This window comes from Aethalodelphis obliquidens, unplaced genomic scaffold, assembly GCF_003676395.1.
Source record: "Aethalodelphis obliquidens isolate GAN/ISIS:26980383/991018 unplaced genomic scaffold, ASM367639v1 scaffold54, whole genome shotgun sequence".
Taxonomy (NCBI): domain Eukaryota; kingdom Metazoa; phylum Chordata; class Mammalia; order Artiodactyla; family Delphinidae; genus Aethalodelphis; species Aethalodelphis obliquidens.
In genome coordinates, this window is record NW_020837998.1 from 1,651,604 (window position 1) to 1,675,333 (window position 23,730).

Consider the following 23,730-nt stretch of genomic DNA (forward strand, 5'->3'; position numbering starts at 1 on the left):
GTCTTTTCCTTCTCTTGTGATACTTGCCTAGAGAAGTTCCTTTACCTTTTGTTGTAAAGCTGGTTTGGTGTTGCTGAACTCTCTCAGCTTTTGCTTGTCTGTAAAGGTTTTTGTTTCTCCATCAAATCTGAATGAGATCCTTGCTGGGGAAAGTAATCTTTGTTGTAGGTTTTTCTCCTTCATCACTTTAAATATGTCCTGCCAATCCCTTCTGGCTTGCAGAGTTTCTGCTGAAAGATCAGCTGTTAACCTTATGGGGATTCCCTTGTGTGTTATTTGTTGTTTTTCCCTTCCTGCTTTTAATATGTTTTCTTTGTATATAATTTTTGACAGTTTTATTAATATGTGTCTTGGCGTATTTCTCATTGGATTTATCCTGTATGGTACTCTCTGTGCTTCCTGGAATTAATTAACTATTTCCTTTCCAATATTAGGGAAGTTTTCAACTGTAATCTCTTCAAATATTTTCTCAATCACTTTCTTTTTCTCTTCTCCTTCTGGGACCTATATAATTCAAATGTTGGTGTGTTTAATGTTGTCCCAGTGGTCTCTGAGACTGTCCTCAGTTCTTGTTATCCTTTTTTTAAATTCTGCTCTGCAGTAGTTATTTCCACTGTTTTATCTTCCAGGTCACTTATCCATTCTTCTGCTTCAATTATTCTCCTATTCATCTCTCCTAGAGTATTTTAAATTTCATTTATTGTGTTTTTCATCATTGCTTGTTTCCTGTTTAGTTCTTCTAGTTTCTTATTAATGTTTCTTGCATTTTCTCTATTCTATTTCCAAGCTTTTGGATCATCTTTACTATCATTATTCTGAATCCTTTTTTATGTAGGCTGCCTATTCTCTCTTCATTTGTTAGGTGTGGTGAGTTTTTACCTTGCTCCTTCTGCTGTGTGTTTTTCTGTCTTCTCAGTTTGCTTATCTTCCCGTGTTTGGGGTCTCCTTTTCGCAGGCTGCAGGTTCGTACTTCCCGTTGTGTTTGGTGTCTGTCCCCAGTGGCAAAGGTTGGGTCAGTGTGTTGTGTAGGCTTCCTGGTGGAGAGGAGTAGTGCTTGTATTCTGCTGGAAGAGGCTGCATCTTCTCTTTCTGGTGAACAGGTCCACATCTGGGTGTCTGTGTTGGTGTGTCTGTGGCCTTATTATGATTTTAAGCAGCCTCTCTGCTAATGGATGGGACTGTGTTCCTGTCTTGCTGGTTATTTGACATATGTTGTCCAGCACAGTAGCTTGCTGGTCGTTGAGTGAAGCTGGGTCTTGATGTTGAGATAGAGATCTCTGGGTGATTTTCACCATTTGATTTTACTTGGAGCTGGGAGGTCTCTGGGTGACCAGTGTCCTGAAGTTGGCTCTCCCACCTCAGAGGCACAGCACAGACTCTTGGTTGGAGCCCCAGGAGCCTTTCATTCACACGGCTCAGAATAAGAGTGAGAAAAAATAGAGAAAAAGAAAGAAATATGATAAAATAAAATAAAGATAAAAGAAGATAAAGTTATTAACATAAAAATAATTATTGATATATAGGAAGTTGGCGGAAGTGTAAGACGCAGAGATCACCTTCCTCTCCACAGATACACCAGAAATACATTTACACGTGGACTAACTCCTACAGAACACATACTTAACGTTGGCAGAAGACCTCAGATCTCCCAAAAGGCAAGAAAGTCCCCACGTGCCTGGACTGGGCAAAAGAAAAAAGAATAAACAGAGACAAAAGGATAGGAGCGGGACCTGCACCAGTGGGAGGGAGCTGTAAATGAGGAAAGGTTTTCACACACTAGGAAGCCCCTTCGTGTGCAGAGACTGCGGGTGGTGGAGGGGGAAAGCTTCGGAGCCATGGAGGAGAGCACAGCAACAGGGGTGCTGAGGGCAAAGCAGAGAGATTCCCGCACAGAGGATCAGTGCCGACCGGCACTCACCAGCCTGAGAGGCTTCTCTGCTCACCTGCTGGGGTGGGCGGGGCTGGATGCTGAGGCTCGGGCTTCGGTCACAGCTCAGAGAGGGGACTGGCGTTGGCATCATGAACAGAGCCTGCAGGGGGTTAGCACACTGCGGCTACCCGGGAGGGAGTCCAGGGAAAAGTCCCGACCTGCCTAAGGGGCAAAAGACTTTTTCTTCCCTCTTTGTTTCCTGGTGCGCCTGGAGAGGCGATAAAGAGCACTGCTTAAAGGAGCTCCAGAGACGGGCGTGAGCTGCGGCTAAAAGTGCAAACAGCAGAGACGGGCATGAGATGCTAAAGCTGCTGCTGCTACTGCCACCAAGAAGCCTGTATGCGAGCACAGGTCACTATCCACAATCATTTTCTGTGGAGTCTGTGCAATCCACCACTGCCAGGGTCCCGGGATTCAGGGACAACTTACCAGGGGGACACACGGTGCACCTCAGGCTGGTGCAATGTCACAACAGCCTCTGTCGCAGAAGGCTCGCCCGGCACTCCATGCGCTTCCCTCCCCCCAGGCCTGAGTGAGCCAGAGTCCCTGAAGCAGCTCCTCCTTTAACCCCGTACTGTCTGAGCAAAGAACAGACGCCCTCTGGCGACCTACCCGCAGAGGCGGGACCAAATCCAAAGCTGAGACCCAGGAGCTGTGAGAACAAAGAGAAAGGGAAATCTCTCCCAGCAGCCTCAGAAGAAGTGGATTAAATCTCCACAATCAACTTGATGTACCCTACATCTGTGGAATACATGAATAGACAATGAATCATCCCAAATTGTGGAGGTGGATTTTGAGAGCAAGGTTTATGATTTTTTTCCCTATTTCCTCCTTTTGTGAGTGTGTATATTTATGCTTCTGTGTGAGATTTTGTCTGTATAGCTTTGCTTCCAACATTTGTCCTAGCGTTCTATCTGTCCATTTTTTTGTTTGTTTTTTATTTTGTTGTTTTTTTCTTTAATATTTTTTTCTTAATAATAACTTTTTATTTTAATAACTTTATTTTATTTTATTTTATCTTACTTTATTTTATTTTACCTTCTTTCATTCTGTCTTTAATTCCTTCCCTCCTTCCTTCCTTCCTTCCTCCCTCCCTCCCTTCTTTCTTTCTTTTGTTCTTTCTTTCATTCTTTCTACTTTTTCTCCATTTTATTCTGAGCCATGTGGATGAAAGGATCTTGGTGCTGCACCCAGGAGTCAGTGCTGTGCCTCTGAAGTGGGAGAGGCAACTTCAGGACACAGGTTCACAAGAGACGTCCCAACTCCATATAATATCAAATGGTGAAAATCCCCCAGAGCTCTCCATCTCAACCCCAGCACCCAGGTTCACTCAATGACCAGCAAGCTACAGTGCTGGACACCCTATGTCAAATAACTAGCAAGACAGGAACACAAATCCACCCATTTGCAGAGAGACTGCCTAAAATCATAATAAGTCCACAGACACCGCAAAACACATCACCAGTCGTGGACCTGCCCACTAGAAAGATAAGATCCAGCCTCATCCAACAGCACACAGGCACTAGACCCCTCCACCAGGAAGGCGACGCAACCCAATGAACCCACTTTAGCCACTGGGGACAGACACCAAAAACAACAGGAACTATGAACCTGCAGCCTGCAAAAAGGAGACCCCAAACACAGTAAGATAAGCAAAATGAGAAGATGGAAAAACACACAGCAGGTGAAGGAGTAAGATAAAAAATCACCAGACCTAACAAATGAAGAGGAAAAAGGAAGTCTATATGAAAAATAATTCAGAATAATGAGAGTAAAGTTGATTCAAAATCTTGGAAATAGAATAGACAAAATGCAAGAAACATGTAACAAGGACCGAGAAGAAGTAAAGATGAAAGAAGCAATGATGAACAAAAAAAATAAATGAAATTAAAAATACTCTAGATGGAATCAATAGCAGAATAACTGAGGCAGAAGAATGGATAAGTGACCTGGAAGATAAAATAGTGGAAATAAGTACTGCAGGGCACAATAAAGAAAAAAGAATGAAACGAACTGAGGATAGTCTCAGAGGCCCCTCGGACAACATTAAGCACAATATTATTCAAATTATAGTGGTTCCAGAAGAAGAAGAGAAAAAGAAAGGGACTGAGAAAATATTTGAAGAGATTATAGTTGAAAACTTCCCTAATATGGGAAAGGAAATAGTTAATCAAGTCCAGGAAGCAGAGAGAGTCCCACACAGGATAAATCCAAGGATAAGTATGCCAAGACATATATTAATCAAACTGTCAAAAATTAAATACAAAGAAAATATATTAAAAGCAGCAAGGGAAAAAAAACAAATAACACACAAGGGAATCCTCATAAGGTTAACAGCTGATCTCTCAGCAGAAACTCTGCAAGCCAGAAGGGACTGGCAGAACATATTTAAAGTGATGAAGGAGAAAAATCTGCCACCAAGATTACTCTACTCAGCAAGGATCTCATTCAGATTTGATTTAGAAATTAAAACCTTTACAGAGAAGCAGAAGCTGAGAGAGTTCAGCACCACCTAACCAGCTTTACAACAAAATCTAAAGGAACTTCTCTAGGCAAGAATCACAAGAGAAGGAAAAGATCTACAATAATGAACACAAAACAATTAAGAAAATCGGAATAGGAAAATTCATATCGATAATTACCTTAAATATAAATGGACTAATTGCTCCCACCAAAAGACACAGATTGGCTGAATGGATACAAAAATAAGACCCATATATATGCTGTCTACAAGAGACCCACTTCAGACCTAGAGACACATACAGACTGAAAGTAAGGGGATGGAAAAAGATATTCCATGTGAACGGAAACCAAAAGAAAGCTGGAGTAGCAATTGTCATATCAGACAAAATAGAATTGAAAATAAAAACTATTAGAAGCAACAAAGAAGGACACTGCATAATGATCAAGGGATCGATCCAGGAAGAAGATATAACAATTGTAAATATTTATACACCCAGCATAGGAGCACCTCAATACATAAGGCAAATGCTAACAGCCATAAAAGGGGAAATCAACAGTAACACATTCTTCGTGGGGACTTTAACACCCCCACTTTCACCAATGGACAGAACATCCAAAATGAAAATAATTAAGGAAACACAAGCTTTAAATGATACATTAAGCAAGATGGACTTAATTGATATTTATAGGACATTCCATCCAAAAACATCAGAATACACATTTTTCTCAAGTGCTCATGGAATATTCTCCAGGATAGATCATATCTTGGGTCACAAATCAAGCCTTGGTAAATTTAAGAAAATTGAAATTGTATCAACTATCTTTTCCGACCACAACGCTATGAGACTAGATATCAATTACAGGAAAAGATCTGTAAAAAATACAAACACATGGAAGCTAAACATTACACTACTTAATAACGAAGTGATCACTGAAGAAATCAAAGAGGAAATAACAAAATTACCTAGAAACAAATGACAATGGAGACGCGATGACCCAAATCATATGGGATGCAGCAAAAGCAGTTCTAAGAGGGAAGTTTGTAGCAATACAATCCTACCTTAAGAAATAGGAAACATCTCAAATAAACAACATAATCTTGCACCTAAAGCAATTAGAGAAAGAAGAACAAAAACTCCCAAAGTGAGCAGAAGCAAAGAAATCATAAAGATCAGATCAGAAATAAATGAAAAAGAATGAAGAAAATGATAGCAAAGATCAATAAAACTAAAAGCTGGTTCTTTGAGAAGATAAACAAAATTGATAAACCATTAGCCGAACTCATCAAGAAAAAATGGGAGAAGACTCAAATCAATAGAATAAAAATTAAAAAGGAGAAGTAACAACTAACATGGCAGAAATACCAAAGATCATGAGATATTACTATAAGCAACTCTATGCCAATAAAATAGACAACCTGGAAGAAATGGACAAATTCTTAGAAATGCACAACCTGCCAAGACTGAATCAGGAGGAAATAGAAAATATAAACAGATGAATCACAAGCACTGAAATTGAAACTGTGATTAAAAATCTTCCAACAAACAAAATCCCAGGACCAGATGGCTTCACAGGGGAATTCTATCAAACATTTAAAGAAGAGCTAATACTTATCCTTCTAAAACTCTTCCAAAATATAGCAGAGGGAGGAGCACTCACAAACTCATACTACGAGGCCAACATCTCCTTGTTAACAATACCAGACAAGGATGTCACAAAGAAAGAAAACTATAGGCCAATATCACTGATGAGCATAGATGCAAAAATCCTGAAGAAACTCTAGCAAACAGAATCCAACAGCACATCAAAAGGATCATACACCATGATCAAGTGGGGTTTATTCCAGGAATGCAAGGATTCTTCAATATACGCAAATCAATCAACGTGATACACCATTTTTACAAATTGAAGCAGAAAAAACATATGATCATCTCAATAGATGCAGAGAAAGCTTTAGACAAAATTTAACACCCATGTATGATTAAAACCCTGCAGAAAGTAGGCATAGATGGAACTTTCCTCAACATAATAAAGGCCATATATGAAAAACCCAGAGCCAACATCGTCCTCAATGGTGAAAAACTGAAAACATTTCCACTAAGATCAGGAACAAGACAAGTTTGCCCAGTCTTCACTCTTGTTTAACATAGTTTTGGAAGTTGTAGCCACAGCAATCAGAGAAGTAAAGGAAATAAAGTGAATCCAAACTGGAAAAGTAGAAGTAAATCTGTCACTGTTTGCAGATGACATGATACCATACATAGAGAATCCTAACGATGCTACCAGAAAACTACTAGAGCTAATCAATGAATTTGGTTAAGTAGCAGGATACAAAATTAATGCACAGAAATGTCTGGCATTCCTATATGCTAATGATGAAAAATCTGAAGGCAAAATCAAGAAATCATTCCCATTTACCATTGCAACAAAAAGAATAAAATATCTAGGAATAAGCCTACCAAAGGAGACAAAAGACCTGTATGCAAAAATTATAAGACACTGATGAAAGTAATTAAAGATGATACAAATAGATGGAGAGATATAACATGTACTTGGATTGGAAGAATCAACATTGTGAAAATGACACTACTACCCAAAGCAATCTACAGATTCAATGCAATCCCTATCAAACCACCACTGGCATTTTTCACAGAACTAGAACAAAAAATTTCACAATTTGTATGGAAACACAAAAGACCCCGAATAGCCAAAGCAATCTTGAGAACGAAAATTGGAGCTGGAGGAATCAAGCTCCCTGACTTCAGACTATACTAATAAGTTACATTAATCAAGACTGTATTGTACTGGCACAAGAACAGAAAGGTAGATAAATGGAGCATGATAGAAAGCCCAGAGATATACCCACGCACATATGGTCACCTTAGCTTTGATTAAGTAGGCAGGAATGTACAGTGGAGAAAGGACAGACTCTTCAAGAAGTGGTGCTGGAAAAACTGGACAGGTACATGTAAAAGTATGAGATTGCATCACTCCCTAACACCATACACAAAAAATAAGCTCAAAATGGATTAAAGACCTAAATGTAAGGCCAGAAACTATCAAACTCAGAGGAAAACATAGGCAGAACACTCTATGACATAAATCACAGCAAGATCCTTTTTGACACACCTCCTACAGAAATGGAAATAAAAACAAAAATAAACAAATGGGACCTAATGAAACTTAAAAGCTTTTGCACAGCAAAGGAAACCATAAACAACAGCAAAAGACAACCCTCATAATGGGAGAAAATATTTGCAAATGAAGCAAATGACAAAGGATTAATCTCCAAAATTTGTAACCAGCCCCTGCAGCTCAATAACAAAATATCAAACAATCCAATCCAAATATGGGCAGAAAACCTAAATAAACATTTCTCCAAAGAAGATATACACACTGCCCACAAACACATGAAATAAAGCTCAACCTCATTAATCATTAGAGAAATGCAAATCAAAACTACAATGAGATATCATCTCACACCAGTCAGAATGGCCATCATCAAAAAATCTAGAAACAGTGAATGCTGGAGAGTGTGGGGAGAAAAGGGAACACTCTTGCACTCCTGGTGGGAATGTGAATTGGTACAGCCACTATGGAGAACAGTATGGATGTTCCTTAAAATACTACAAATAGAACTACCGTATGACCCAGCAATCCCACTACTGGGCATATACCCTGAGAAAGCCGTAATTCAAAAAGAGTCATGTACCAAAATGTTCATTGCAGCTCTATTTACAATAGCCCAGAGACGGAAACAACCTAAGTGTCCATCATCAGATGAATGGGTAAAGAAGATGTGGCACATATATTCAATGGAATATTACTCAGCCATAAAAAGAAACAAAATGGAGCTATTTGTAATGAGGTGGATGGACCTAGAGTCTCTCATACAGAGTGAAGTATGTCAGAATGAGAAAGCCAAATACCGTATGCTAACACATATATATGGAATTTAAGAAAAAAAAGTCATGAAGAACCTAGGGGTAAGCCAGGAATCAAACACAGACCTACTGGAGGATGGACTTGAGGATATGAGGAGGGGGAAGGGTAAGCTGTGACAAAGCGCAAGAGTGGCATGGACATATATACACTACCAAATGTAAAATAGATAGCTAGTGGGAAGCAGCCGCATAGCACAGGGAGATCAGCTCGGTGCTTTGTCACCACCTATAGGGGTGGAATAGGGAGGATGGGAGGGAGGGGGATGCAAGAGGGAAGAGATATGGGAACATATGTATATGTATAACTGATTCACTTTGTTATAAAGCAGAAACTAACACACCATTGTAAAGCAATTATACTCCAATAAAGATGTAAAAAAGAAATTGGTATCTAGTTCACCAATAAAAGCAAATGTATTATTATGGGAAAAAAAAGAAGAATAAGGCAAATCAATATAAAGGTGTGATTTCCAAGCTATACTGTTAAGTGAAAACAATTTAAGACAAAACAAACAAACAAACAAAAAATAAATTCTTTGGGAATGATCATATAATAATGGATTCTTTTTTAACATTTGTTCAGTCTCTTCTTACCCATACCACCCCGGAAGATCTGGTGTCAGTTCCTGAAGTAAGACATTAAAAGTTGATTAGTGAGAAGACACTAGTATCCTTAAAATAATTTATGGTGCTTGTAATTTGTAGATTCAAGTTAATGGTGATGGTTGCTGCAATTAAATTTTTTCCCTGATTTTGATGGAAATAATGGGATTCAGGAGATGTAGAGGCAAAATGGCAGTAATTAACCATCAGAAAAAAAATCTTGGTGCAATTATCACAATAAACGACAGAAAGAAACTCTTAAAAAATAATTATTATGAAAAAAAAATTTTTAAGTAAAAAGAAAAAATGAATGGATCGACAGAATCCTAGGACAAATGATGAAAAGAAAGCAACACAGACAATATCTCACACAGAAGCATACATATACACACTCACAAAAACAGGAAAAGCGGAAAAAATAATATATTTTGCTCCCAAAGTCCACCTCCTCAATTTGGGATGATTCGTTGTCTATTCAGGTATTCCACAGATGCAGGTACATCAAGTTGATCGTGGAAATTTAATCTACTGCTCCTGAGGCTGCTAGGAGAAATTTCCTTTTCTCTTCTTTGTTCACACAGCTCCTGGGGTTCAGCTTTGGATTTGGCCCCACCTCTGCGTGTAGGTCACCTAAGGGCGTCTGTTTTTTGCTCAGACAGGACGGGGTTAAAGGAACAGCTGATTCGGGGGCTTGGGCTCACTCAGGCCGTGGGGAAGGAGGGGTACAAATGCAGTGTGAGTCTGCGGCAGCAGAGGCCAGTGCGACTTTGCACCAGCCTGATGCACACCATGCGTTCTCCCGGGGAAGTTGTCCCTGGATCACAGGACCCTGGCAGTGGTGGGCTGCACAGGCTCCCGGGAGTGGAGTTGTGGATACTGACCTGTGCTCACACACAGGCTTCTTGGTGGTGGCAGCAGCAGCCTTAGCATCTCATGGCCATCTCTGTGGTCTGCGCTGACAGCTGTGGCTAGCACCCGTCTCTGGATCTCCCTTAAGCAGCACTCTTAATGCCCTCTCCTCACACACCAGGATTCAGAGAGGGAAGAAAAAGTGTCTTGCCTCTTTGGCAGGTCCAGACATTTTCCTGGACGCCCTTCCGGGTAGCCGTGGTGCATTAACCCCCTTCAGGCTGTGTTCACACCACCAACCCCATTCCTGTCCCTTCGATCCAACCAAAGCCCGAGCCTCAGCTCTCAGCCCCCGCCCGCCCCGGCAGGTGAGCAGATAAGCCTCTCGGGCTGGTGAGTGCTGGTCGACACTGACCCTCTGTGCGGGAATCTCTCTGCTTTGCCCTCCGCACCTCTGTTGCTGCACTCTCCTCGGCAGCTCTGTAGCTCACCCCTCTGCCACCCACAGTCTCCGCGAAGGGGCTTCCTAGTGTGTGGAAACCTTTCCTCCTTCACAGCTCCCTCCCACTGGTGCAGGTCCCGTCCCTATTGTTTCGTCTCTGCTTTTCTTTTTTCTTTTGCCCTACCCAGGTACGTGGGGAGTTTCTTTCCTTTTGGGAGGTCTGCAGTCTTCTGCCAGCGTTCAGTAGGTGTTCTATAGGAGCAATTCCACGTGTAGATGTATTTCTGATATATCAATGGGGAGGAAGGTGATCTCTGCATCTTACTCTTCCACCATCTTCTCCTGGTCCATGGGTTAGAATTTTGTCAAAAGTTTTTTCTGCACCTATTAAGATGATCATATGGTCTCTATTATTCATTTTGATAATATGATTTATCACATTAATTGATTTGCATATATTGAAGAATCCTTGCATCCCTGGGATAAATCCCACTTGAACATGGTTTATGATGCTTTTAATGTGTTTTTGGGTTCTGTTTGCTGTTATTTTTTTGAGGATTTTGCATCTATGTTCATCAGTGATGTTGGCCTGTAATTGTCTTTCTTTGTGATACCTTTGTCTGTCTTGGTATCAGGGTGATGGTGGCCTCATAGAATGAATTTGGGAGTGCTCCTCACTCTACAATTTTTTGAAAGAGTTTTAGAATGATAGGTGTTAGCTCTTTAAGTATTTTATAGAATTTGCTTGTGAAGTCATCTGGTCTTGGATTTTTGTTTGTTGGAAGATTTTTAAACACAGTTTCAATTTCAGTGCTTGTGATTGGTCTTTCATAATTTCTATTTCTTCCTGGTTCAGTCTTGGAAGGTTATACCTTTCTAAGAATTTGTCTATTTCTTCCAGGTTTTCCATTTTATTGGCAATAGTTGCTTGTAGTAGTCTCTTATGATCATTTGTATTTCTGTAGTGTCATTTGTAATTTTTTTTCATTTTTAATTTTATTGATTTGAGTAATCTCCCCCCCCATATTTTTTTCTTAATGAGTCTGCCTAAAGGTTTATCAATTTAAAGAATCAGCTATTAATTTCATTGATGTTTGCTATTGTTTTCTTCTCTTCTATTTCATTTATTTCTGCTATAATCTTTATGATTTCTTTCCTTGTATTAACTTTGTGTTTTGTTTCTTCTTTTTTCTCTAATTGCTTTAGATGTAAAGTTAGGCTGTTTATTTGAGATTTTTCTTGTTTCTTGAGGTAGGATTTTATTGCTCTAAACTTCCCTTCTAGAAATGTTTTTACTGCATGCTATAGGTTTTGGGTCATAGTGGTTTTGTTGTTATTTGCCTGTAGGTATTTTCTAATTTCCTCAGTGATCTCTTTGTTATTTAGAAGTATATTGTTTAGTCTCCATATGTTTGTGGTTTTTTTCAGTTTTTTTCTGTAAATTATTTCTAATCTCATGGTATTTTGCTCAGAAAAAAGATTCTGGATATGATTTTAATTTTCTTAAATTTTCCAAGGCTTGAATTGTGACCCATGGTGTGATCTATCTTGGAGAATGTTCTCTGTGCACTTGAGAAGAAAGTGTATTCTGCTGCTTTGGGATGGAATGTCCTATAAATATCAATTAAGTCTACCTTATCTAATGTGTCATTTAAGGTTTTTCTTTCCTTATTAATTTTCATTCTGGTTGCTTTGTCCATTGGTGTAATTGGGTGTTAAAGTCCTCCACTTTTATTGTGTTGCTGTTTATTACCCCTTTTCTGGCTAATAGCATTTGTCTTATATATTGAGGTGCTCCTTTGTTTGGTGCACAAATAATTACAATTATTATATTTTCTTCTTGAATTGATCCCTTGATTATTATGTATTATCCTTCCATGTCTCTTGTTACAGTCTTTAATTTAAAGTCTATTTTGTCTGAAATTAGTATTGCTACTCCAGATTTCCCTTGATTTCCATTTACATGGAATATCTTTTTCCATCCCCTCACTTTCAGTCTGTATGTGTCCCTAGGTCTGAATTGGTTCTCTTGTAGACAGCATATATACAGTTCTTGTTTTTGTATTCATTTATCCAGTCTGTGTCTTTTGCTTGGAGCTTTTAATTCATTTACATTTAAGGTAATTACCAATATGTATGTTCCTATTGCCATTTTCGTAATTGTTTTTGGTTTGTTTTTGTAGGTCTTTTTCTTCTCTTGTGTTACCCACCTAGAGTATTTCCTTTAGCATTTGTTTTAAGGCTTGTTTGATGGTGCTGAATTCTCTTAGTTTCTGCTTGTCCGTAAAGGTTTTGATCTTTCCATCAAATCTGAATGATATCCTTGCTGGATAGAGTAATCTTGGTTGTGCATTTTTCCCTTTCATCACTTTAAATATATCTTTCCACTCCCTTCTGTCCTCCAGAGTTTCTGCTGAAAACTCAGGTGATAAACTTAGGAGGATTACCTTATATGTTATTTGTTGCTTTTCCCTTGCTGCTTTTAATATTTTTTCTTCATCTTTGATTTTTTTTTTCAATTTGATTACTATGTGTCTCATCATCTTCCTCCTTGTGTTTATCCTGCCTGGGACTTTCTGAGTTTCCTGGAGTTGGGTGACTGTTTCCTTTCCCATGATAGTGAAGTTTTCAACTATAATGTCTTCAAATATTTTCTCAGACCCTTTACATTTCTCTTCTTCTTCAGGTACCCCATAATCTGTATGTTGTTGTATTTAATGTTGTCCCAGACGTCTCTGAGACTGTTCACTTTTCTTTCCATTCTTTTTTTCTTTATTCTGCTCTGACGCAGTGATTTCCACCATTTTATCTTCTAGCTCACTTATCCATTCTTCTGCCTCAGTTGTTCTGCTATTGATTCCTTGTAGTGTATTTTTTTTAATTTCAGTTATTGTGTTGTTCATCACTGTTTGTTCTTTAAATCTTCTATCTTCTTGTTAAACATTTCTTGTATCTTCTTGATCCATGCTTACATTCTATTTCCAAAATCTTGGATTATATTTACTCTCATTACTCTCAATTATTTTAGGTAGATTTCCCATTTCCTCTTCATTTTTTTTTTGTCTTCTGGGTTTTTACCTTGCTCTTTCCTATGTAACATATTTCTCTGTTGTCACATTTTGTGCAACTTACTGTGTTTGTGGTCTCCTTTCTACAGTCTGAGGGGTTGTAGTTCTTCTTGCTTCTGTTGTCTGCCCCCTCATGTGTGAGGTTGGTCCAGTGGCTTGTGTTGGCTTCATGGTGGGTGGGACTGGTGCCTGTTCTCTAGTGGGTGGAGATTAGTCTTTTCCCTCTAATGGGAAGGGCTGCAACGTTTGTGTGTTTTGAGGTTTCTGTGAGCTTAGTAAGACTTTAGTCAGCCTGTTTGCTCATGGGTTTGGCTGGGTTCCTGCCTTTCTTGTTGTTTGGCCTGAGGCATTCAGCACTGGAGTCTGCAAACAGTTGGGTGGAGCCACGTCTTTGTGTCGAGATGGAGACCTCCAGGGGAGCTCATTCCAGTTAATATTCCCTGTGGCCAGACATTCTCTGGCAAACAAGTGTCCTGGAATCTCACCCTGGGAGCTCAGGCTCAATCTATGTCTGGGAAACCAACAACCTGCAAGATTTGCAATGTGGCTGAAAAAAAAACAATGAAAAGAAAAACAAACAAAACCCAAGACAGATAGCAAAAGCACACAACAAAAACAACACAAAAAAAGAAAGGAAAGAAACAAACAGCATCCAAGACAAGTGATAAAAAAACAGACAAATAAACAAAGAAAACAACAAAAAATCCCAAAATCGAAAACAACCAATAAAAACAAAACTAACAAAAACAAAAAACAATACAAAAACAGAAAACAAACTAAAAGAATGCAAAGAATACAAAACAGAGAAATGATCCAAAGATTTAAAAAGGTAAAAACCAAACAAAACACAGAAATAAAAGCACAAAACAACAATAAAGTACAATAAAATAGAAAATATATATATATTTAATTTTTTAATTAAAAAAATATAAAATATTAAAATTAAAATAATTTAAAAAGTAAAACAACAGCGGAACAAAATAAAACCAAAAAAAATATTTTCCATGGTCCTCTGCTCTCAGTGTCCTTGCCTGCACATTGATCCACAGCCAACCCCCGCCACCCCAAGATAACCTCCAATAACTCGAGGTAGGTCTCTTGACACACTGTGGGCACTGTGGAGGCAGCTCAGATGCTGACCTGGCCCATCTCCCATGTGTACTTGCCCTCAAAATCCCCAGTTGCTAAAGCTAGATTTCTATCAGTTGTGTTAGCAATTATTGTCCATTCAGATATTCCACAAATGCAGGGTTTACCAAGCCAATCATGGAGATTTTATCCACAGCTTGTGCAGTTGCACAGAGAGATTTCTGTTCATCTTCTTTAGTAGCATAGCCCCTGGGGCTCAGCTTTGGTTTTGACCCCATGTCTGTGTGTGGTCCACCCTCAGGTATCTGTTCCCTGCCTTTTTGAGAGGGGCTGAAAGCAGTGGCTGACTGTGGCACACTTTCTCACTCAGGTTGGGTAGGGATAAGGTGGCCACAACTGGGGCATGCACACTTGCTGCAATGGGTTCCCCCTCTAGTGCCTGTGGTGGCAGAGACTGGCAGGAAGATGCAAAAGACTGGGGCTCACTAAGCTCTGGTTAGATTCCCTCCCAGTGCCTGTGGAATCAGGGCCTGGCATGTGGGAAGAGAGTCCATAATGGTGGCCCCGCCCATTGTGCACCACTCAACAACAGTGCCTCATTTCCAAGGCAGACCATGCTTCCTCCAGGAGCATTCCCAGCCACAGAGACCCTCACTCCCATACCCTCAGTTTGTCTCCATACAGCCAAAAGCAGTCCTCCTCCTGGGTCTGCTCTCCTAACCCCACGCTTTAGCATTCAGCCTACACCAGCATTGGCAAATTCCCATCTCAGGCTGGGATGCCCAGGGATGATTCCCAAGGAGGTGTTGGCAGGGGTGACACTCAGGACCCTGGAGCCTGCACAGTCAGATGAGACCTTGGCTTGAGGGGGCGGGCAAACCTACTCAGATGGGTGCTGCTCTCAGTGCCCAGAGGCAGGGGCTGGTGGGTGGGGAAGGGGGTTGCAACGGCAGCCCTGTCCCTTGCATTCCACTCAACAATGGTACCTTGTTTCCACCAGAAGACTGGTGGCCCAATCTTCTACCACAAACTTTCTCATTTGTGGATCTCCTTTCTCCTGTACCTTCAGGCTGTCTCTTCACAGCCAACAGTTGTCCCCTGCCTTGGTCCACTCTCCAAACCCCGCTTTGCAGCTCCCAGATCCCCTCTGCAACAGGAGACACACCTCTCATCCTGGGGTGCACAGGGATGTGGCACGTACCATGTGTGCAGATCTTACTCTTTCCTTCCTTCCACAGACCGGTTGCTGCATCCAATACCCTGAAGATCCTTCTCTGCCCCTGTTTTCCCCTCTGTGGATGGGCTTCTCTGAGTGTGGGAACCTCTTCTCACCTTCAGTTCCCTGCCAAGGGTGCTGGTCCCTTCCCATTTCTTCTTTTCTTTCTTTCTTTCTTTCATTCTACCCTGTTGCATGGGAATTTTTCTTGACCTTTTAGGTGTCTGAGATCTTCCACTAGTGTTCAGCACATGCTCTGTGACAATTGTTCTGATTGTAGATGTATTCTTGATGCACTTGTGAGGAGAGGTGAATTCCACATCCTCCTATTCCGTCATCTTGACTCCTCCCCTTTGTTATTGATTTCTAACTATGTCATGTTATAGTTGAAGAGGATACTTTGCATCATATCTATCTTTCAAATATCTATTGAGACTTGTTTTGTGGCCTAATATATAGTCTATCTTGGAGAACGTCCCGTGTGCACTTGAGAAGAATGTGTATTCTGCTGTTGTTGGGTGGGATGTTTGACATAGTTCTGTTAGGTCCAGTTGTTTTACTCTGTTGTTCATGAACTCTATTTCCTTACTTACCTTTTGTATGGTTAATATACTTATCAATCTTTCCTTTCTAAAGCCTCACCAGAATTGCCTTTAATGTCCATATTGTTGCCAACAGCCTGTTCAATTCTATCTAGGCTTTTTCTACCATACATTTAAAATTCTTGAATTCTCTACCTATTACCCAGGACCAAAGCCACTTCCACATTTTAAAGTATTTTTAAAATAGTGCACCTCTTTCTGGTACCAAAATGTGCATTATTTTACTAAGACTGCTATAAGAAGTTATTACAGACTGAGTGGCTTAAATGACAGAAATATATTTTCTCATATTTCTGAAGACTAGAAGTTCAGCACTACATGTTGTCAGGGTTGGTGTCTTCTGAGGCCTCTCTTCTTGGTTTGTAAATTACCGTCTTGTCCCTGTGTCTTCATATGGTCTTCCCTCTGTATATGTCTCTGTCCAAATTTCCTCTAGTTCTTTGGACACCAGTCATATTGAGATTAGAACACTCCCTAACATCATACACAAAAATAAACTCAAAATGGATTAAAGACCTAAATGTAAGGCCAGACACTATAAAACTCTTAGAGGAAAACATATGCAGAATACTCTTTGACTTAAATTGCAGCAAGATCTTTTTGACCCATCTCTTAGAATAATGGAAAAAAACAAAAAATAAACAAATGGGACCTAATCAAACTTAAAATTCGTTTGCACAGCCAAGGAAACAATACATAAGACAAAAAGACAACCCTAAGAATGGGATAAAATATTTGCAAATGAAGCAACTGACAAGGAATTAATCTCCAAAATATACAAACAGCTCATGCAGCTTACTATCAAAAAACAAGCAACCCAATCAATAAATGGGTTTAAGACCTAAATAGACATTTCTCCAAAGAAGACATACAGATGGCCAAGAGGCACATGAAAAGCTGTTCAGCATCACTAGTTATTATAGAAATGCAAATGAAAACTACAATGAGGTATCACCTCTCACCGTTTATAATGGGCATAGTCAGAAAACCTACAAACAAAAAATGCTGGAGAGGGTGTGGAGAAAAGGGAACCCTCTTGCACTGTTGGTGGGAATATAAATTGATACAGCTACTATGGAGAACAGTATGGAGTTTCCTTAAAAAACTAAAAATATAATTACCATATGACCCAGCAATCCCATTACTGAGCATATACCCTGAGAAAACCATAATTCAAAAAGATTCATGTACCCCAATGTTCATTGCAGCACTATTTACAATATCCAGGACATAGAAGCAACCTAAGTGTCCATTGACAGATGAATTGATAAAACGTTGGTACATATATACAATGGAATATTACTCAGCCATAAAAAGGAACAAAATGCTGTCTTTTGAAGAGATGTGGATGAACCTAGAGATTGTCATACAGAGTGAAGTAAGTCCAAAAAAGAAAAACAAATATGGTATAATATCATTTATATGTGGAATCTAGAAAATTGGTACAGATTAACCTATTTGCAAAGCATAAATAGAGACACAGACATAGAGAACAAACGTATAGGCACCAATGGGGAAAGGAGGGGTAGGATGAATTTGGAGACAGGATCAAAATATATACACTACTATGTATAAAAGAGTTAACTGATGGGAACCTACTGTATAACACAAGGAACTCTACTAAATGCTCTGTGGTGACCTAAAGGGGAAGGAAATCCAAAATGGAAGGGATATATGTGTACATATAGCTGATTCACTTTGCTGTGCAGCAGAAACTAACACAACATTGAAAAGCAACTACACTCCAATAAAAGAAAATGAATGAATTAATGCCATTTACAGTAGCATGGATGGACCTGGAGATTATCATACTAAGTGAAGTAAGACAGAGAAAGACAAACATCATATGATAATTGCTTATATTCAGAATCTAAAAATAATGATACAAATGAACTTATTTATGAATTAGAAGCAGACTCACAGACTTAGAAAATGAACTTATGGTTACCAGGGGGAAGAGTTTTGGGGGAGGGATAGATTGGGAGTTTGGGATTGACATGTACACAGTGGTATATTTAAAATAGATAACCAACAAGGAACTACTGTATAGCATAGGGAATGCTGCTCAGTATTCTGTAATAACCTAAATGGATACATAATTTGGTAAAGAATATATACATGTATATGCATTACTGAATCATTTTTCTGTACACCTGAAACTAACACAGCATTGTTAATCAACTATGCTCCACATAAAGGCTGATTTTTATGCAGTGGAAATATTGAATTAAAACCAGTATATTCTTTCCTATCATTAAGTGTAAATACTTACTGATGCCAATGGACTTCAGTTGCTCTGTAAGACTCTGGAGGTAGATCACAAGATGGACTCAAAATATGTGTCATTTGAGAAAGAAAGATCCAAGAAGTAACCCAAGCTAATTAGGAAGTCTCTGGTCCAAGTGTTGATTTACATCAGAAATTGAAATATTTCTTTACTCCATACCTTGAACAAATGCCTGCTCATTTTTATATGGCCCATGGGATGCAAACCTTGTCCTAGGGCTTGGGGATACATGTTAGGAGAGATACAGTGAAATAAAGTACCTCCAGAACTTATTATAGTCATATAATGTTTTCCAGATCTATTGATTCTTATACAGAAGCTTGTTGCCCAGCTGGTATATTTTATGATCATTTTATCTTTATTATCAAACAAAGAGAGTCAACAAATAGCATCAGAAATTTAACCTAGGTTATATGAAATATGCACATAGAATATGACTTCTAAAATTCATAAAGTTTTTACATATATGCTTAGTTGTTTTTCCTAAATTCTTTTTAGCAGATACTATAATAGGTCACAAAACAATGGTAGCAACAAAGTTACACAGTATTCTTGAGAAAGTTTAATAAGAAACATAGATTATGGGTTTGTCTCTGTAAACCAAGGGTGCATTTAATACTACACAGATGCAAGGCTTCTGGCAAGATGTTCAGTTGCCATAAGAGCCTGAAACCCTGAGGCTGTATAATAGCAGGCATTCAGGAGCCCACTGAAAAAATTCAATTAACTGGATATGTTGTCAAATAGCTGGGATTTTGGAAACATCCAGATGATTGATTTTTTTTTCCATTTTTCATCAGTATGTTTAGGCCCAATCTTAATTTCCTTAACAATTTATACATATTTTAAAGTTCATTGCTTTTATGTAAAAGAACCATTTCTATTCTTTCACTCCTCTTCATCGTAAAAGACTTAAACGATAAATGATTACACTGAAAACAAATCACTAGCATCATCAAGGCACAGAAAAACACACTAAAACCATAATGAATTTCTTTTACCTCATAATTTCAGTAAGATTCATTAAATCCCAGTTAAATTTTGTTTAAGCTTTATGCTGAAGTCTTTTCACAGTATCTTAAAATTTGCTTAGACCAATACTCAGGATGAACTCTATGCTACCTGATCAGAAAGCCCTGTATTTTTAGGTTCTTCCATGTAACCAGTCTTGATGGTTGAGCCATAGCATGAAGGTTAAGTTGATTCTAGGTTATTTAATTTGGTTTTGGCCCTACAGAAAAAATCCTCAGTTTTTGATTCTCAGCAGTATTCAGTTCAATAACTGATTTCTAAAGTAGGTCCAGATGTTGGTCTCAGGGGACTTGTTAGAATAACTGTTGTATTCTAAGACCAAATTTTTGCACTTTTCAAGTGACTGATACTTAAGTCTATTGTTTTCTTTAAACATTGGCTGACACACAGCATAGTCATTTTTCATTCCGGGCTCTGAATGAATACTATGAAGTATGGGCAAGGACAGCAGAAAGAGAACTCCAGGCCTGTAGAATATTGCTTAATAATTCATGCAAGTGGAATGAGATTGCTAATTCAAAGAGTGGTAATTTTTAAATATAGCAGGTATTAGATTTTCTTATGCAAATTAACTTTGAGTTGTACAAATCTTATTTTTTTTCCCCTCTAAACATCCTTACTTAATAAACACTCCTTGAAAGTGACCAATAAAAATGCTGACACATCTCATTATGGGGCATTACTATTGCTTGAATATCATCTGTCACTTTGCATTACTTTGATGTAACACAGGATTTTGATGCAGTTTGTTATGACAGCCACTGAAAAATGTCATCTACAAAAATTCTGAGTTAAAGCTGTTCATCTTAAACCTACTTTTGCATAATATAACATCAAAACTTTAACAATATTATTTAAAAATAAAATTATGTATTCCTCACTTACTGGAATACTTAAAATGGCAGAGCATATGTTCCATGAAACAGGATGGGTGGTTGACAAGGACATGGATGTGTGGTTATATCAATAGATTATAGTTACAATATTTTACAGCTGCTTCATCTCTATTCAGAATATTCAAAGGTTCCTGGGTCAACCGCTTCCTATTTACTCAAATTTATATTGACTAGCTTCAGAAAGCAAATCTGACAAAATGATTAATTAGACTTTATAGCTCATTGGCAGGCTGTAGTTTAATAGAATTAACAGAGCTCAAGTTCATCTTTAAATACCATTATGGTCTTCATATTAAAAATGTCAAATTATATTTTCCCATTGTTACAAAATCCAAGATGACTTATTACAAACTTACATCAATGACAATGAAAAGCTCAACAGGACACCTTATTTAATACAAAACTTTCACAGCAATAAGAATATTTCCAGAAAATGTATTCAGTGGCTAGTGATGTATAAATTTGCATTTTAAATATAAAATGTTTCTGAGTACTCTATGATAATACAACAAAATTATCTATTCAATATATTTATCTCCACCAAATTGGAAAAAAAGTAATATAATGAGCCAATATTTCAAACTACTTGTCTGACCTTGCTTATTGTACTAGATGTGGCCTGAAGCCTAAAGTAATATATATTATATTATATTCATAATAACATCTGAGTTAATTTCAGTTAGGAATTCCTATAGGAAAATAAGTTGGATTAAACATATGCTGATGAAGTGATTCCTTATATAAGAGTAATAAAATCAATAGATTTTATGTTTAATAGGCATCTCAAATTAAACATGTTTAAAACTGAATCCTTGATCTTTTTTACCTCATAACTTACTTCTCCCACAACCTTCCACATCTCATTTTATGATGACTCTATCCTTCCCATTGCTCAAGCTAAGCACCTTTGAGTTGTCTTTGACTCTTTTGTTTTCTTTCACATTCACACATTGCAATAGAAATATTTTTAGTTATACATTCAAAATATATCTTGAATTAAAATATTTCCCACTACCTCCATTTTTCTTTTTTTTTTACTTTGGTCTAAATCACCATCATCCTTCTCCTGAAACCTGTGATAGCCTTCCTGCTTCTTTCTTTATTCCCCTATAGTGTGCTCCACACAGTAGTTAGAGTAATCCTTTTAGTAAGTCAGATTGTGTCATTTCTTTCCTCAAAATCCATTTTACTCAGAGGAAAATTCTAAGTCCGTGCAATGGCCTACAATATCCCTCATGATCTGCTCATCTCTACTTATCCCATCTCTTTTTGATTTCATCTGTTACTACTTTTCCCCACATTCACTCTGTTCCAGTCACACTACTCTAATAGGCCAATAATGCCCTCACATTAAGACATTTATACTAGCTTTTTGTTCTGCCTGAAATGCTCTTCCTCTGGGCATTTGCTTGATAACACCCTATATTATTTATTTTTATTGTTTCATATTTTTTCCCCTTGCTAAAATATAAGTTCCATGCAGGGTAGCCTCATTGACTATGTCATTCACCGATATAGCTCAACCACCAAGAATAGTAACCACACCCTATAAAAATTTACTGAATTGAAAGTATGTGGGTGTAAAACAAGTTAGTAAGCTCAAATAGAGTTATTGCGTAGGACAGGAACTTGTTACAAATTAAACCTACTAGGATCTGAGCAGTCTAGTTTTAAACACTTTTGTCTCTTGAATGTCCTAGAAATGAAAGATGTTGGCACTGTTGTGACTGTAATTGAGACCTTCAAATCTCATTTTGAGGGAACAATATCTTCTTTATTATTTCCCAGTGACCTATCTGCTCCCAGTGGATTTTCCAAAGAATTTTAGGCAGTCTATTAGTTCAAACACCCAAGGTCCAGAACTGTAAACCAGGAAAATAGTTACTCAGATACTCTGATTCATATTCTAAGCCTTCCTAACTAACAGGTCATCCCCAATGAATTGCCTAATAATATCCATATTCATACAGTGACTCACATCAGGAAACATATATGATATGGATACTGATATATATATGTGTGTGTGTGTTTGTGTGTGTATATATATTTATATATTTATATACATACTAGTATATGTAAAATATGTAAAATATATATTTATATTCATACAGTGGTATATATTTTTATAAATTTATTTGTCCTGAAAGGAGAGATTATGACTATTTCAGTCCCTTTATCCCTGAAGAAAACCACAATTACGTGAAGCTTTTTATTTATTCATTTAATTTATGTATTTATTTTTTGGTGAAATGTATAATGCAATTGGAGGCAATATTCCAGAGCTATGATTTGAAATTTAAAATTAAGCCATATTCTTTTCTTACACTCAAAGAAAGCCAAGAGTCAAATGCATTAACACAGTAGTTTTTCTTTCTAATTGGTACACATTTGTATCATAACTTGACACTATACCTACATGTGCAATAGAAAAAATGTCAAGTTCATTTGCTACCTACAAGCACTTTTAAAATCTTATTTGCCTTTATTCCTCTTGAGGGAAAAGTGCCTATTTTACACACTGACCTTTCAAAGCTCCTACAAGGGAAGGACATTTCATGTTATAATAATTTACAAATGATACAAAATATTAAAACTTGTCAGATTCTCCACTTTGATATTTGGACTTCTCTTTTGGAACTCCAATAATGCTATAAAACATATTATTCAGATGAAAGTGACCTTTTGCACCATTTTCCAACTTTGCCTATTTATGTGCATACTTATTATCTTCCAGTTTCCAAAATAAAATATTAGTTTTGAAATGTAAATGATGATCTCTTTCTGGTTAATATGCTACATATGCATTACCCTGTTTTAATTTTCAACAATGAAATCCATAGAATCTACTTGCAATTAATCCCAATAATTTTAAAATTTTACTTAACTTTGTCACATGGGCAAGTAAAAAGCTGACAGAAAGTAGAGAAATAGAGCAGTTCTTATTGTGGAAGGCATAGGCAAATGTGTGCATGTTAGAACACAGAATTCCAGAGATAGAGGGGCAAATCATGGGCAATAACGGGGCTCCAAATGCACACTTTTGCATGCTTGGCTTAACTGTAGGAAGACCTTGTGAGATATCTTTGTCTTTCAATCTCCCTTAGGTAAATAGTTTGAATTAAGAATTTTATAATGAGTCTATAAATTTCTGCCTCAAACAGGGTCATCCAGGTGGCTGTTATTTATAGGTGTATCAGAGTAAGCTTTCCTAAACCATCATCCCTGGTACAGTGTTATGATGGTAAGCTCAAAATCCATGTGGTAGAAGCCTTACTTTATGATACATTAAGATACATTATGATACATTTG